General features: G+C 48.0%; 1 pseudogene; it reads left to right on the top strand.

The window, feature by feature from the left end:
- The first annotated feature begins 14,617 nt into the window (after positions 1-14,617).
- LOC129395516 (testis-specific Y-encoded protein 2-like) lies at positions 14,618-15,391 on the top strand (annotated as a pseudogene).
- Positions 15,392-15,608: the final 217 nt, after the last annotated feature.

The following is a 15,608-nucleotide window of genomic DNA, read 5'->3' as shown; positions in this document are numbered from 1 at the left end:
TCCCCTGTGCAACCCTTGTCTGAGGAAAAATTGTCTTCCACTAAACCAGTCCCTGATGCGAAAATACCAATAAAGGAGTCCATTATGTCACCCAGTCTGGTCTCAAACTCCTCACCTCAAGCCATCCTCCGACCTCCACTTCCCAAAATGCTAGGATTACACGAGTAAGTCAGTGTGCCAGGTTAACAGAATAACTTAAGCTCATGTATTTTGTTCCCGTTTTAGGCTATCTAACTCCATTTATCTCGATTACACCCACCGATTATTCGGTTTAAATTATTTACGGTGCCAAAGATACATGAAACATGTTTCAAATACTGTCATACAACGAAGGAGACAATTACAGGCTTTACAGAGGCAAACTGAAACTGAGATTATTTATGGCCCCATATTTCTACATACACTAAAGTAACACAATTTATGTCAAATTTCATCCAAGCAAATCAGACACGCCACATGTGCTAACTAAAAGTGTGACTTTTTAATCGCAGTGGTTAAGTGTATTGCCTGTATTCTGAATTATGACCACATTCACAGAGAAAACCCGCTTTAATAAAAAGTGCACATGAAAACAAATGGCGGCTTAGCACCATCTCCCACAACTAGTCGGACATATTAGGCACTTAAAGGTAGAATCCTCAGCAAAAATCAATGAGTTTAACTAAAGTGAATCTCTTAATAGCACTGAGGAGTTCTTTCCCCCACTGACTCCTCCAGTAATTCAACACCCATACATAGAAAACCCATCCCCTTTTATAGACAAAATCCCAAACCTTTGCTTTCTATTCTTGCCGAGAGACCCAGCTGTCCAGAGAAACACAAAATACCTGCGCTTTTTAGTAGGACAAAGAGCCTGAGGTTCGCCTGGCCCTCAGGCCGTACGGAACCGGCTTCGGAACACCACAAGGCCAACTGCGGGAAGGACAGCTGGAGCTACCCTGAGAGGGAAGGATGCCAGAAGCCGTGCCCGGAAATCCCGCCTACCTCCAGTGACCAATCATTGCGAAGGCGGTGGGCGTCAGCCAGTTACTGCGAAGGCTGTGGGCGTGTCCTGAGGCGCCCAGCCCCGGCTGGCCTGCAGCTCCATCATCTCGTGGTAACTCTTCTGAGACCCCGCTTGTGCCATGTGGCGGGCGGCGGTGGATTAAGGCACAGGCGAACTGTGAGCCCTTTGGAATTGTGGGCATGGAAGACCTGCACCCTAACTGGCATCCTGAGTGTGGCAAGACATTAATTAACCCACAGGGAACACATGAAACATCTCACTTCATTAGTCAGGCTAGGCTGATGGTACTGAATATTGCAGATCCAGAGGGGAGAGAGAGGGACCAGAGCTGCCCGCTGGGGCGAGGGCAGCGGCGGTGACTCGGGGGGATTGGGGCAGGGCGGGTGCGTGGGACTAAAGTCGACTGGTACGTTGCTGAGGTGGAATTCATCTGCACCAGAAGCTGAAACCCTGCAAGGATTCTGTCAGGTCTAGGCAAATACATACTCCGAGTTCCATGGTTCCTCCCTGAGGATGCTGTACTCACAGGGGCATTCCAAAGGACTTCTCATCCTGTGCCCTGGGCACACGGGAGGCCTACCGCCATGGTCGCCAATGCAGTGATCCATGTGCACTGCTTTGCTGGTTCAGAGGCTCTCACAAGTGCAGGGGTGGCCGTGGTGCCTGCTAGCGGGGCTCTGGAAGCCAGGGCCTTGGCATCCGACTCCACGGCTGCTGTGCGCAGCTAACCCTGCTGGGTATCTGAGCCCCATTGTGAGTGTGACAGGCTAAGGGCTCTGTGGGGCTCCCCAGGAACCCTGTTCCACATAGGTGTAGGATGTGGTTCTCAGCAGGGCAAGGCCCGCAGGCCTCTCCTGGAGTTGCCCCCAGAGTCGAGGGGTGCCGGGGGGGGGTGGGATGGGAGGCACAGGCTTTGCTCTGTTGGAGCCTCAAGGAGGGCACCATGTTAAGGCTGCAGGCTGTGCAGGAGAGGATGGCCTGTGCACAGAGCAGGAAGGCAACCCTGGGGGAAGAGGCATGCTAGTGGGGGATGACATCATTGCAGAGATGGAGGTGGTGGCCAAGGAGGAGGCCAATGTGGAGCCACAGCAGGAGGACCTGCAGGCACAGCCTGGCCCTGGCCCCAATACGCCCCTGCCAGCAACAGACTCGCTGGACGTCCTTCACTTGGAGCTCTGTTACATGAATGTCCCAGGCCGCAGGGCATCCCTGGCTTCTGGGCCAGAGCCATATCCTTGCAGCTTCCAATTCGGGATGGTTGGCAGCAGGGGATGGGTGCCGAGCTCCCGGGAGCGGAGGTGGGGGGAAACAAGGTGGTAGGCACTGGCGGTCAGCCAGGATTCAGGGCATGGGGGACAACAAGGGGAGCCGAGAACAGACTCATGCAGATAGTAGCGCAGCTTAATTGCATGTGCCCTGAGGGCATGGGGTAGGGACAGGAAGCCAAGCACAGCACTCACAAGGGAGAATAGCAGCGCCAAGGACCCTTCATAACAGCAGAAAGTTGAAGGATACGATTCACTGGGAAAGTCCCTGGAGGAAGGGGAGTCTGCATGCCCATGCCAGCCATGGAACTTCCCTGCTCCCCTTGCCTGTGTCCAGCAAGCTCACCCCAGAAACACAAGGTGCTCAAGACTCGGTATCACTGTGCACGGGGCTGCTGTCCTACGCAAGGCAGGCACTATCTCCCCAGACACAATTTCTTCCCTGTGCCAGCACTGCACCCAAAGATGTTTAGGCCCTGAGTATATATAAGCTCCCTTGAAACCACTCGAGCTCCATGGGGAGAGCCAGGCACAGCCCCGTAGCTACTTCTACCCACAGCGGTTGCCTGGGGTGGACACGTGCACCCCTCAGGGAGACCAGGAGAAGGAGAGACCACACACGCAGACAGCAGCAGAGCCTGTCCAGCACCCAGCACAGGAGGGACTCCTGCAGCTCGGAAACGCCGAGCAAGTAGTCGCCTCACACAACAACACCCCGCCCCCAATCCCTGCCCACTTCTTCAGTGCCAGCCCCTGGTCAGAGCAGGTTGTCTGGGCCTGCCTCCACCCACCACCAAGACCACCACAGCTCTGATGGTGCCCTCCACGCCAGACAGAGACAGAGGGCCTGGAAGGGAAGGTGCCCTGCCCCACACTCTCCGTGCTCTTGCAAAGTTGCAGGGTGTTTCCTTGCACGCCCACCCAATCATCTGGCGGCTCCTTGACCAGAGGCAGATTGTGCGGCACACCCAGATGTTGGCCGGGATCACAAATGATGATGAAGTCCTGCTAAGCTACGTACGTGATGGATTTGCAGGTCAGGCTAAGGAGCCTGAGTCTTCGGGAGGGGTCTGGTGTCTGGGTCAGGTTGAGGTACCCCTGGGACCCGGGGGTGTCTCAATGAGAGAGTTGGGAAGGAGAAACACATGCTTCACCCCAGCTAACAGGTCACCTCACCCCAGCTACATGAAATGGTCCTTTGAGTACATTCCCTTTCTCCTTCTTGGCCAGGGAAGGGGAGGAAAGCAACTATCCCGGGTACCGGTGGCAGGATGAAGTTTTCCTTTTATCACAATCTTTACTTCCACAGTGAAGTGATCATTCAAGAGTATTGCTTTGGCATCCTCGGTAAGGAGCACCTCCCTGCATAGTAGGGGAGCTGGTGTGTGGGAGGGTAGGTCTGGCATGAACCTTCCTGACTCCTCTCTCTGCAGGATACGGGATGTCTCATTCCACTGCAGTCTAGTGGTTGTGGGATCAGGAAGGTCAAGCCTCCAGCTGCAGGCCGTACAGCTCCTACCTGACCTTCTTCAGCTGGTTGGCTGAGCATGACTGCCCAGGTTCTGGCAGGATTGCTGAGGTGAGCGCCAGGTAGGGCATCATGGGAAAGGATCTTGCTGGTCATTCCTTGGCCTCTGGGGAATTGGCTTTCAGCCATGACCTGAACTAACCAGTACCCACTTCTTCAGTCCCCTAGATCATCAGGCAGAGCCTGTAGCTCAATCCCCTGCAGTACTTCTCCAGGGAGGGAGGCCATTAGAGAGTGAACAGAGAGGAGGCCAGGTGAGCAGTCTAGGGCTGGGGACTGAGAGGCTGTTTATTCCTGGAGTTGTGCCCCACATGGAGAATTCAAGCCTCAGGGAGGTGACTGCAGTGAGCAATCCCACGCCATCCATGGGCTGGCGGAGAAATGGCCATCAAAGAACTGGAACACCCACATTTTAGGATTGGGGCACCTTAAGCCGCCTAAGAGGAGTAAGTGTCTAAGATCAGTGGGTGAGAAGCAAGACTCAAGTGGTAGCTGTCTCATCATCCCTCACCGGCTGAGGCCTGAGGCCGGCTACCACTTGGGGCTCAGTTTGGGCTCAACCAGGGCCCTCTCACCCTCCACGCAGATATCCTCCCAAGGCCCCTATGTTTTCCTTGATGGGCTGTCCCACGCCCATCATTTTTTGTTACAATGATCCCAGGCTTCCCTGAGATGCTTTCTGCTCTCTGCCATCATCACTCACACTTCTCTGCCCCACCCTGCCCCACCAGACAAGAGAGGCCGCTACACAGGGAATCTGGAGAACCACACTGGGCTCACAGGGGAGGAAATGTGAAGAGATTGCAAAATGGATGAGCCCTTCATTGTGTGTCCAGGGAGGGAACCTGGCTGGGAATTAAGGCCCACCTGAGTAGTGGTGTGGACACCCAGTGTTACTTATCATGATGAAGACCTGCTTTGTCACATCCCCTCATATTAATATGGAAGTTATTTTCTTGGAATAGTGAAACGATGAGTACAAAGAAATAGTGTTTGTTCAGATTTGTATAGAAATACTGCAGACCCGTCCATTTTCCGTTACAATTCTTATGTGAGACTTGAAGTGTTTATTGAGTTTTAAGATACATTTTGATTTTTCTGCCCCTGGGAAATTTTATGATCATGTTTGCACTGTAGAGACATGGGAGCCAGAAAAGTTTTGAGTGACTTTCAGCTTCTTTTAGAGTACTTACTTGAAATTTTGTTTTTTTTTTCCGTATAGTTCTCTTCAGTTTATTATTTTAATTTTATATGCAAGGTGTTAAATTTGTTTTATTTGCCTTTTGTGGAAACTTTGTTTTAAAGTACTTTTTGTTTTCTGTTAGATATGTGAGTTGAACTGTGAGTACAAAATTTTTATTTTCATTTTTTAGTTTTTTTGGGGTGTCTGTGTGTGTTTTGAGGAGTATTGCTCTGTCACCCAGGCTGGAGTGAAGTGGCAGGATCTTGGCTCAACCTCAACCTCTGCCTCCCAGCTTCAAGCAATTCCCCTGCCTCAGCCTTCTGAGGAGTTGGGATTACAGGTGCATGCCACCATGTGCAGCTAATTTTTGTATCTTTAGTCAAGACTGGGTTTCACCATATTTGCCAGGCTGGTCTCCAACTCCTGACCTCATGTGATCCACCCACTTTTGCCTGCCAAACTGCTGGGCTTACAGCATGAGCCACCATGCCCAGCCTCATTTATTTGTTTATGTATTAGAACCCTTCTTCTATTCTATTCATGTACACACATTTTAGGGTGATTGAAAGAATGTATTTTATTTATTTAGTCAATAGTAGAATTTTAAAAGTAATGTTTTTATTCAGTAAATACAGTATTGTGAATAGGTTAAACCTTGTATAGTATTGTCATTCTCTCTTTCATAAATTTTTCAAGAACTCTGATACTGTTTCCATCCCCCCACCCCCGAGGAGAACATGCAGATAGTTCCAAACAATTGTGGAAGTAAGTGGGTATGAAAACATAATTTGAAGGCCAGGTGGGGTGGCTCACGCCTGTAATCCCCACACTTTGGGGGGCCAAGGCTGGTGGATTACCAGATGTCAGAAGTTCAAGACCAGCCTGGTCAACATGGTGAAACCCCATCTCTACTAAATATTCAAAAATTAGCTGGGCGTGGTGGCAGGTTCCTGTAATCTTAGCTATTTGGTGGGCTGAGGCAGGAGAATCGGTTGAACCCGAGAGGCGGAGGTTGCAGTGAGCCAAGATCACGTCACTGCATTACAGCCTGGGTCACAAGACAAAAGCTTTGTCTCCACCACCCCACACCCCCCAAAAAAAGCATCAAATTTACATAAACATAATTATCTTAAAAGCCAGCATAATTTTAATTTTATTGTAGTCATTAGTTTCAGACATTGTTTATTTTGGAGAAGTGATTACAGAAACTACAAAAATCAAAGCCTGATGAGAACCTTTAAATTAACCACACCGCACAAGCCCAAAGCTGAAAAACTAAGCTGTTTCTGATATAATAGACCAAATTCTGCATTTCCTCTCTATTGGGCAGCGTAATATTGCACATATGAAAAAAAAATGCAGTGTTAAATAAAAAGTAGTGGAATTAAGAGGAGTCATTGCTTAGTGAATTAAAACAACACACAAATTGAGAAGAAAAGACAGTGATAGAAAATATATTGTCTATTGATTTAATTCAGAATAATTTTCATTTTTGTCTATTAGCATTAAATAGTACCATTAACATAATATCATTTTGTATATTGTCTTCTAACATGTAAGTGGTTTTTATTTTGTATATTTGGAAACCTGATCAAAGATTCTTTATACATTTTATGTTTTTCCAAAATTTGCTACCTAATAGCTAGCTAAATGCTAGTTGCCTGAATGCCTCTCACTAAGTTGTTTGTCTATTCCTATTACATTCAATATGAACTTGGCGTGTAGTTTGTTGGCATCTTTACTAAATCTACAGGTGTTGGAGTTGTTCAGATCTCAGTCATGGATCCTCTTGGGTTTTCTCAAGGCTACAACACCCTTTCTATGCTGACCATTAGGAAATTCTCAACTTCAGGCCAGATCTTTGTTCTACCTTCAGACTTGGCATATCCAACTGCATGCCTTACATCTCCACATACCAAAACCAGACCTTCCTTATCATCCCCAAAACATGTTTCCTCCTACAGTATTCCACTATTTCAGATTCACAGCACCAAATACCATGTATTTCAAGCTAGAAATGTAGAGGATGATCCTTGAGGCAGCCTTTTCTCAATGACTCTTCATCATTTACATCCAACTCTTCACAGGTTGTGTGTCCTCTCTGAGAATTACATAGTCTTAGTAAATGAAGAGTGGCCCCTAAGTAACCTTCAGTCGTCCAGTTTTTTTTTTTTTTCAATTCATGCCAGTTTCTCTACAGAACAGCTGGAGCTCTGCAATGTCAATGTTGGAGTAAGTACCATTCTCTGCCAGTATTACCATTTTATTTATGATGAGATAAATTATCCTTTAAAATGCCCACACAAATCTATACTAAGTAACACAATTAAATTATGTCTTTGTTTTACAGAAAAGTACAAGGCAAATAGAATCAATTGTTATTATATGATCTTTATAACTACACACACAGGTACTAGATATTTCAGACCCCACTTCATACATCTGAAATTTGACTCTCAAAATCATTAACTCCTCTTAAAGTCTAATTTCAGATTGCAAAACTACCTCTTTCCAAAATATTGTGCTATCTGCCTTTAAGAACCAGCTGGGGAATCATTAAGAATAAAAAATATAATTTTCTTCAACATCTCCTAGCTGAGCCAAAATCTAAATTTTCTGTGGAGATGTTGGTGTGCACAATTTTGCCAAAACTTTTACAACTTTAACCACAGCCATGCTTCTGTGGCCTACCTGTTCATCCAATACCTGCACGCATGCTTTAACATAGAAAAATTTGAAAGTTAATACGAGTATTAACTCTTATCATTATAGACAATGACATCTGAAGACGCTTTCCAATCTTCCTTGAGTATATAATATTCAAAATGTCAGTACAGTCTCCAAAATGTCAATGTAATCTTAGTAGCAGTGGATCATTACAGAAGATAATTTGGCCACAGTGGTCAAATATTTTTGTTAAATACTGCTATTTTATAGCCATACATAGCATTAACTGACCCATGTTGTATAGCTAGAAAAATGATCCTAAAGAAAATGTTCAGAAATAGGTTTCACATATTTTGCTAAATTGCAAACTAACAGGTTAATTACTACCATGAAGTGCTAGACAGTTGGAGTAGTATTTACCAAGAATGAAAAAGAAGATAGGGCCATATGAATTGAGAAGGCTGCAGTTATGAAAAGATATCATATTTATTCCTGACTCCTGGCTTGATATTCTTTGTGTGGGGCTTATTTTTTTTATGGTTGTTGTTCTGTTTTTGGTTTTTTTGTTGTTGTTTTACTTTCTCTTATGTGTCAGATCAGAGTTTCACAAACATCCTCAAATAATTACATGGGTCATAAATAAAACATATACCCAGAAACTTATAGCTATTTTCCTTCAAAATCCTGCTTCAATCACCTGGAATGAGACCTGGAGAACCAGTAATTCTCGCAAGTATGCTAAGTGATTATTACCAAAATGACAATTGTGAAATATTTAGACAATCATCCAGGAGCTAGGTAATCAACATTTAATAATTGGTTCTTACTGTAAGGGTAAAGGATTTTGTTGAAATGACTATTTAAATGCAAGTTTTATTAAAAAGATAGAAGTGAGCACTTCAGTGCTTTCTAATTAGTGTCTTTAAAGTATGTTTTGCTAAAATGGCAAAATAATTTTTTCATTTGAAGTTAGCATTATGGCCTCAAATGACTTCTGAGTTAGCTTTTGGAAAATCTTCAGATGATAAATTCTAAAAACTATCTTGGGTGTTTGTAAAACTCCAGATCATCACTAAGAAAAATATAAATAAAATTACCACTATCCAAAATAATCAAAATAACTCATACAAATGTACAGGAAAAAATATATACAATCTAGCCCAGTAGAAGAAAGCAGTACAGGTACATAATTAGATCCTTTTTAGAAAAGAGGAAAGTCAACTGACCAATGAAAAATGGCTAGATGCTTGAACTCATTAGTAATCCGGGGATATAAATCAAAACCACATTAGGATCCAACTTTTGTTCATTAGCTTGTCAACTATTAAAATAATAATTACTGAGTGTACTCAAGAATGTAAGGAATGATAATTTTTTCCCATCAATCCACAGGACTATCTAATGATATTTAGTAAAATTAGGGTGACTAAAACCTTTATTGTTCCAATGGAAACTTTTTTAGGATAAAAGAGTACTAACATATACAAAACCATTTATTATTTAATATATTATTTCCTTACAGGCAAATTGTTTTTACTGTATGGTTGGATCTATAAAATAGTTACCTTCCAAATATTTTTGAAAATGAAATCCCTTGAAAAATTTAAAACCACAATTGTATATCTTGAAGCAACAGAGAAAAACAACTTCTTTAAATTTATTATTTAAATATTAGAAATAGTAGGCAGAATAACGATTCTGGAACATACTTATATGAATTAATGTGTTTCTTAACAATAATTATACATAGTTCTTTTCTAGAAAATGCATTTCTTTTAATTTTATATTGATTTTTAAATAAAGTTACTTGCAAGCTTTTCCAAAGTTGCTTCTTGTTGTCACCAATAAAAGTTATCACCAATGTTTAGCTTTTTAACTGAACATTAAAAATCATTTATCACACATTGTTCAATGTTTTATTTCTGGCACAAGAGAATTTCAACAGCTTTATTTTGTTTGCAATGATTGATTAAAAATCCAAACTGTTTTTAAATTTAATTTTCTATTTGAAACATCTAAATGGCATTATTCAATTCTTTTGGAATTTCTTCTGTAGCTAATGGAGCTAACATACTAACAATTACTGATGCATATTTCTTAAGTGCAGAAAAATTAGAATTAAAATGTACACGATTTTTAAAAATAGTAATATAGTATAAATAAAAAGCCAGGCATCTCAGAATTATATGCTTAATTTTTCTGAATTGACACACTAAACCTGTGAAAATGTCATCTTCAGCCATACTTTTCTTAATGTAACTAAGTATTATGTTATGAAATAGCAGCTGCTTTTCCCCCTCAGCCATCTGTATTCTGGATTTCAGGATATCACTTTTAGCCTGTGGTCCCAACATGGACTACCAGGTTTCATGATTACCCCATGTGTTTACTGGCACTCTTTAACCCATAATTTGATTGAATGGGAAACTGAGTAGTTTTCAATTAAATGCCTACTTGCATTTTTAGGCCATTGCTGCTGAAACAGATTTTTTTAAATAGTCATTAGCAGATAGCCCATAAATAGGTAGTTGTAAGTATATAAGAGATGACAAAACAACTGCGGCCAGACAAATCAACTACTGTCTGTGAGCTAAGCTTCTGTTTACAGCACATAATTTACATATATTTAGCCTATTATTTCCTTCCTTTTCCCCAGACCTACAATTTCCACAAGGGGCAAATAAGAAAATGAATTTAACACCCCCCATATAAAGTAAAAACAGTAATCTGAAAAGAACCACAGGGGAAAACAATTCAAAATTTACAACTATCTAGCATAAAAGAATCTGAAAGTCCCTCCAAAACTTTCTAGAGGCCATGTCCTTATATTACAAAAATGATCATAAAAACTGCAGGAGTAGAAGAATAAAAATGCATCTTAAAACTTGCTAAATACTTCAAGTCTCCCATAAGAATTGTAATGGAAAATGGATTAGTCAGCAGTTTTTTCCATACAATTATGAACAAATTATATTTCTTCATACACAGATTTGTTTTTTCAATAACGAAATTAACTTTTATACTAATAGTAGGTGATGTAAGAAAGCAGGTCTTTATCAAGATAACTGACACTGGATGTCCATACCATTACTCAGGTGGGCCTTAATTACCAGCCAGGTTCCCTCCCTGGACACACACTGAAGGTCCCCAGCCATTTGGCAATCTCTTCACATTCCCAGCCCGGGAGGTAGCCCTAAAACACATGTACCTGAAGAAAATAAAACATTGCCTCACACTGGAGCCCAGTGTGGTCCTCCACATTCTGTGTGAGGTGGACTAACTTATATGGGAAGGCAGGGCACCGGGAGTGAGGAAGGCAGAGAGGATAACACATGTCAAGGCAGCCAGGGTCATGTAAAAAAAACATGACTGGCCAGGGAGAAACACTGTGAAAGGACATAGACCGAAGTGGGCCTCAGGTGGACATCCTCGTGGAGAGGGAGGGGGCCCTGGTTGACCTCAAAATAAGCCCCAGGTGGTAGCAGGTCTTACCGCAGGGAAGGGAGCTGGCGAGTGATGATGAGACAGCTATCCCTTTAGCCCTGCTTGTCACCCACTGACTTTAGCCATATATGCATCATAGTGACTTAAGGGGCCCCAACCCTGAAATGTGGGTGTTACATGTCCCTGATGGGTCTATCTCCCCCAACCCATGGATTGTCTGGGATTGCTCACTGCAGTCTCCGCCAGGATCCTTGGGTTCTCGATGTGGGGCCCAGATCCAGATCAAAAGGCCTCTTAGTTCCCAGCCCTTCCCAGCCCTGGCCTGCTCGCCTGGCCTCCTCTCTATTCCACCTCTAAGGCTGACCCTCTCTCCATGGGATAGAACTGCAATGGACTGAGCCATAGGCCCTGGCTGATGATCTAGGGGACTGTAGAAGTGGGTCCAGGACAGTTCAGGTGACAGTTTAAAGCCAATTCCCCAGAGACCAAGGAATGACCAGCTAGGTCCTTTCCCATGATGCCCCACGGCGAACCCCACCTCAGCAATCCTGCCAAAACCCGGGCAGTCATGTTCAGCCAAACAGCTGAATAAGCTCAGGTAGGAGGTGTACTGCCTGCAGCTGGAGGCTTGACCTTTGTGATCCCAGAACCGCTGGACTGCAGTGGAATGAGACACCCTGTAGCCTGCAGGGAGAGGAGTCAGGAAGGTTCATGCCAGTCCCACCCTCCCACACACCAGCTCCCCTACCATGCTGGGAGACATTCCTTACCGAGGATGCCAACAAAGTGCTCCTTCATGATGATTCCACCGTGGAAATAAAGGTTGGGATGAAAGGAAATCATCCTGCCACCAGTAACCGGGATGGTTGAGTTCCTCCACCAGCCGGACCAAGGAGAAAGAGGATGGATTCAATGGGACCATGTCAACTAGCTGGGCTGAGGTGGCCTACTAGCTGTAGTGAACGATGAGTTTCCCCATCCCACCTCTCCCACTGAGACAACCCTGGTCCCAGGGGGACCTCAAACTGACTCAGACACTGGACTCCTCCCACAGACCCAGGCTCCCCAGCCTGACCTGCAAATCCATCATGTAGCAAAGCAGGACTTCCGCATGCTTTCTGACCCACACCAACATCTCGTGTGCCAAACAATCTACCTCTGCGCAAGAACTCTCCAGAGGGTTGGGTGGGCAAGCCTCGTGACGCCTTGCAATTTCCCAAGAACACAGAAAATGTGGAAAAGGGCCATCTCCCAAATATTTGGCCAGTCACCCTTCATTGTTGGCCCTCTATCTCTGTCTGGAGAGGAGGCAACGCCACAACTGTGGTGGTTTTAGGAGTGGGTGGACCCCGGCCAAGAAAGCCTGGGCTGACCAGAGACGGGAGGCAGAAAAAGTGGGCAGGTGGTTGCAGCTGAGGCACGCAAGGGTCAGAGGGTGGTGTGAGGCAGCTGCTTCTCTGGGTTTCTGAGATGCAGGAGGACTTTGTGTGCTGGGTGCTGGACATGCTCCGCTGATGTCCGGGTGTGCGGTGTCCTCTTATCCTAGTCTCCCTGAGGGGTGGTCCTGTCCACTTGAGGGAAGCCTTGTAGTTAGAAGCGACAGCAGGGTCGTGCCTGGCGCTCTCCAAGGGAATTGCGTGGGTCCAAAGGAAGTTATATAGGCTCAGGGCCTACACCCCTTTGAGTGCAGCGCCTGCAGTTGGAAGAATGCGTATCTGCGGAGCTGGTGCCCGCCGTGAGGTGGTCGGCAGCCCCATGCACCGCGAACCCGTCTTAAGCACCTTGTGTTTCTGAGGTGAGCCTGCTGGAAACAGGCACCGAGAGCAGGGGAGGTTCAATGGCTGGTAATGGCATACAGATTCCCGGTCCTCCAGGGACGTTCCCAGGGAAACGTGTCCTTCGAATTTGGGCTGTGCGCAAAGGAAGCTTGGCGCCGCGATTCTCCCTTGTCAGTGCTGGCCTTGGCTCCCCTTCTCTACCACGTGCTCCCAGGGCTGCTACAAGCGAGCTGCCCTCACAGCTGCAGGAACGTGGCCTCGGCTCCCACGCTGTCCCCCATCCTCTGCCTCCTGGCTGACCTCACGTGCCTCACACCTGGCTCCTCCCCCCAAAGAGCCCCCATACCCCCCGAAGCCCGATGACTATCCCCTGCTGCCAGCCATCCCCAATCGGCAGCCGCAAGGATATGGCTCTGGCCCACAAGGCGGAGATGCTCTGTGGCCTGGGGCATTCACGGAGCCCAGCTCCAAGTGAAGGACCTCCAGCGAGTCCATTGACGGCCCTGGTGTGCTCGGTCCAGGGCCAGGCTGTGCCCGCTGGCCCTCCTTCTGCCACCCCACGTCGGGCTCCACCTCAACCACCACCTCCACCTCAGCCATGATGTCTTCCCCCTTCAGCACCGCCTCCTCTTCCAAGGCCGCCTCCTTGCTCTGTACCCCGGCCGTCCTCTCCAGCATTGCCTCCAGCCTGAACACGGTTTTCTCCTGGGTGCTCCCACAGACCCCGGGCCTGCGCAGCCCAGCCCAGCCCATGCCCCCCACCCGTAGGCGCTGGGGGCCCGCTCCCCAGCAGACCCGCTCCCTGAAAGACCCACGGGCGTCGCCCTGCTGAGAACCTAGTCCCACACCTATGTGGACCCAGGTTTCCTGAGGAGCTCCGCTGGACCCGCAGATCCCGCACCGGCCAAAGGGCTCCGGTCCCCAGCAGGCTCAACTGCCCACAGGAGCTCGGGAGCCAGAGGCCCCGGCCCTGGGCTTCCAGAGCCCCACCAACAGGCACCGCAGCCGCTGCTGCGGGTGCGGGAGCCTCTGGGTCGTCAAGGCAGTGCACAACAGCGTGCGCGCAGGCCGACAATGGCCAACCTTGGCGGCTGGCCTCTGGTGTGCCCAGGGCATAGGACAAGATGCCCTTTGGAATGCTCCTTGGAGTACAGCATCCTCAGGGAGGAAGCATGGTACTCGGAGCCTCTATTTGCCTCGACCTGTGAGAGTGTGTGCCGGGGCTCTGGCCTCTACAGCAGATCAATTCCACCTCAGCACAGGCAGGCGACTTTCCTCCCACGTGCCCGCCCCGATCACTTCCCCCAGGACACCCCTGCCGCCCTAGCCCCAGCAACCAGAGAGAGTTCTCTGGATCTGCGGTATTACTTCCGTACCATCTACCTGGCCTGCCTAACGAAGAGAGATGTTTCCTGTGTTCGTGACACATAGAGATGTTCATGGCTTGCCACACTGAGGATGTCAGGGCACAGGGCTGCCATGCCCACAATTCCAAAGGCCACGCAGCCCGCGTGTGCCTGGATGCCTAGATACCCCGCCCAAGCTCCAAGGGCTTCTCGGAGGAGGCTTGGGCAGGGAATGCGGGGGGTAGGGGGGCTGGAGATGCAGGCCCGCCAGTGGCTGTGCCGCCCAGGGAGACTCCCATCGCCCTCCCATTGATTGGCCACGACTGGAGGAAGTCGGCCTGGGTGCGGCCCCTTGGCCCTTCGCGCTCAGTCCCTTAGGGGGCGCCTGGAAGCCCGGCGCATGCGCCCTGAGGGCTCGCTGAGCTACCGGGTGCCATAGAGGCTGCGGCAGGGTTCCTGTGGCGTGGGTCGGGCAGCACAGGCCTTGGTGCGTGCGAGTGCCGAGGAGGGCACCGCCTTCAGGATGGAGGCTGTACAGGAGGGGGCGGCCGGGGTGGAGAGTGAGCAGGCGGCTTTGGGGGAGGAGGCGGTGCTGCTGTTGGATGACATAATGGCGGAGGTGGAGGTGGTGGCGGAGGAGGAGGGCCTCGTGGAGCGGCAGGAGGAGGCCCAGCGGGCACAGCCTGGCCCTGGGCCCATGACCCCAGAGTCTGCACTGGAGGAGCTGCTGGCCGTTCAGGTGGAGCTGGAGCCGGTTAATGCCCAAGCCAGGAAGGCCTTTTCTCGGCAGCGGGAAAAGATGGATCGGAGGCGCAAGCCCAACCTAGACCGCAGAGGCGCCGTCATCCAGAGCGTGCCTGTCTTCTGCGCCAGTGTTGTATCCTTCTCAGTGTTTCTTCGGCCTTTCTAGTGGAGAGGTGCTCTCGGGGAAGTGTAAGTGACCTTTGGGCAGCTCGGCGTCGATGTGACTCTTTGGGGAACAAAGGGGAGTTGCCACGGACAAATGTGGCTGTGGAAAGCCAGAGCAGGCGTGGGTACTATTATCCTGCAAGCGGCAGAGAAACCCTTGGTGATGCCGAGCAGCAGACCTTTGGGGCATCTTTTTGAAGAGCAGAAGCGAGTTCAGACCAGAAGAGGTTTTTCGGTGAATCAAGCTATTTTTAAGGGAGTGTGATTGCTGCCCCTTGCTAGTCCGATCTGGGACTGGGCGTCTTCGGCTATAAGCAGATTCTGCCACTCCTCAGACACCAGCAAGTCTCTGCAAATCGCGCCTCCTCATGTCAGTGCAGTCAGCCTCAGAATCATACACCCTCTGTGAACACAGGAGGCCTTAGTTTACGGGGAGGGGGAGGCGAAAGGAGATCATACATGGAAGCAGATCTGAGAAATCC

This window comes from Pan paniscus, chromosome Y (genome assembly GCF_029289425.2).
Source record: "Pan paniscus chromosome Y, NHGRI_mPanPan1-v2.0_pri, whole genome shotgun sequence".
Taxonomy (NCBI): Eukaryota; Metazoa; Chordata; class Mammalia; order Primates; family Hominidae; genus Pan; species Pan paniscus.
The sequence above is the reverse complement of the archived record's forward strand: the minus strand, read 5'-3'. Positions and strand labels throughout refer to the sequence as shown.